This window comes from Cynara cardunculus (assembly GCF_001531365.2).
Source record: "Cynara cardunculus var. scolymus isolate 2C chromosome LG 16, CcrdV1, whole genome shotgun sequence".
Classification (NCBI taxonomy): Eukaryota; Viridiplantae; Streptophyta; class Magnoliopsida; order Asterales; family Asteraceae; genus Cynara; species Cynara cardunculus.
The window spans coordinates 10,708,858-10,711,342 of record NC_037543.1 but is presented as its reverse complement, the minus strand read 5'-3'; positions in this window follow the sequence as shown (position 1 = coordinate 10,711,342).

Here is a 2,485-nt window from a genome sequence, read left to right as displayed (position 1 = left end):
GTGATCCATTGGACATAGATGTAGCTCTGACATTATCTGAAATCTGACCTCACCTTCATAGTCAAGGAATATAACTCCTAACTCAGGTTTAAAATGCACAAAGTTGGGTGTATAGGGACCCTTATCTGGCAAGTCAAGATTCAACATAGAAATGTCTATACCCATATGACCCTTCAGAACTTCATCTAAGGAGAACCTTGTTTCATGTTCGTTCCTTAGGAATGGTCCATCATTAGGATCATAGAGCTTTAGTTTCTTCTTCCCACCTTTCTTTAGAGTTGGCCAGTCAGGGACCTTGACATACCTGGACATCCTTTTGATGAGCCCGTTGATGGTGTCCTCGATAAGTGTCTTGTGTCTCGACTTGGATTGTTGAATGGATTGTCTGATCTCCATCCATTCACTGTATCCATAGCGGCCAAGGTAGGAAGGGTACTCGGTAACGGCATCAAGATTGTCCCTGGTGATGAGCATTGAGACCAGTGTTCCACCGTCTTTAGAACGTCCGCTGATGCTGACGCTGATGATTGGGCGGGGACTGAGTCTCTTTTTCAGTTTTGCTTCGCTCCATTGCTTATCCTTATCCTCTAGCTTCAGCTTTTTCTTGCGTTCAGCTTCTGCCATTGAAAGAAGTCTAGCTTGGGCTTGGACAGGATTCACCGTTTTCTTGGACTTTTTCTTGGGAAGGACTTTAGCAACTAGTGACTTGGCCAGCTTTAAGCTGTCTTCAGTCTGCTTCTTTTGAAGCTCTAGCTCTTCTTCAKCCCTTAATGCCTYGAGTCTTTCAGCTTCAGATAGGAAGTCAAACTCACCACCACTAGAGGTACGAAGAGGAATTTTTACTCTAGTCTGGTCGAGCGACTCCTTTAGCTGAGACATCTCCTGGTCTGTTGGAGCAAAAGAGCTGGGTTGATCATATACCCACTCCAGTCGACCGCAGGTTGTTGATGGGATATCAAGTTGATATTCTGAAGTGATCACTACCTGAGAGGTAGAGTCTTCAAACAAGGTTTGTTGAGGGATTTTGAAAAGTACCTCAAGTTACCTTCTTCAGCGACCGCCTTGCCTTTCGACTTGGGGTCCTGGTTCCCTGATGGAGTCGATTCACCTTGCCTTTGCTCCCCCTGGGATGTAGAGTCCCCGAGAGAAACACCTTTGGTGACGGTTAATGGCTTCTGGAACTTGATGGTAAAGTCATCTTCATCATCATTATCGTCGTCACCATCTAGATCATCTCCGGTGTCTGGAATGACAGGTTCATCATCGTCTTCATCATCATCTTCTTCATCCTTATCAACATCATCATCATCACCAATAGCAGTGATGGTATGGACATCATCCCTAGGGATGGCTTCGACATCCTCAGCTAGAGCAGCTTCGGTGGTCGTGATTACAGGAGCATCAACTACTTCAGCTTCGAGAGCCTCAGCTTCAACTGCAACTGAAGCTGATACTGAGCCAACAGCCTGAGAAGCTGTAGGAGCAGCATCAAATGATCCACTAGCGTTGGACCTCATATCTCCTTCTCTGGCTAAGACTCGAGAGAATTGGCAGAGATTTTGTCCAAGCACTGACGCTGGAGAACCATGAATTCCTCCAGCCTTTGCAAAGCATTGGCTAAAGTTGTCGTTGCCTCATGCGTCTCATGGAGCTGGGAGCGATCATCGGCAGAGAAAGAAGGTACAATCACTAGAGCTGGTTGACAGACAACATCAAGGATTTGTTGAAGAAGACCAGTCTGCTGATCAGCTATCGCCTGAGCATCGTCAGCCCTGCTGTGAAGAGCAGCAATGGCATCGTTGTTGGCGTAAACAACTTCTTGGAGAGTCTGGAGCTGACTTTGAACTTCTTGAACATCCGCCTGGAGGGCAAGGAAGTTCGTATCAAGATCGCCTTGGCGGAGCATCTCTTGGTGAACTTCGTTGACCCTGGAGAGGACGGTATCAACGGCTGGAAGGAGAAGCTTGATATCCGATGACATCATAGTCATCATCGACATCCTCATCTCCTCCATCATCTTTCTCTCTTTCTCCCTCTTCCACTTCTTGAGCATTAGGCTGATGCATCAAAGAAGGACCTGCAAAAGAAGAAGTGTRAGMKAAAGGCTSAAGGTTAGAAGAAATGAAGGGGTAGGAAGATGGAATACCTGAGGGGCCTTCAGTGACATCGAAAGGAATGTCACTAGTGGGAGAAAAGATGTCCTCGAGAGGATGGACATCCGTATACCTAGGAGCATCGAGAGGAGCAGCCTCAGGTCCAGTGGTGTGTGTCTCAGTATCAGGAAGGACAGTTGCTGATACATCATCTACACGTGTAAAGACCAAGGAGGGAGGAGAAGAGGGTTGAGAAAAGACATGGGTGTTCATCGGTGGCGGCACTGATATCTACATTTTCAGTGATTTGGGTCACTTAAGTGATTGGCGAAGGTACCACTGATACGACAGTGATGGGAGAAATCACTGAAGAGCTGGGAGGGTTAACAGAA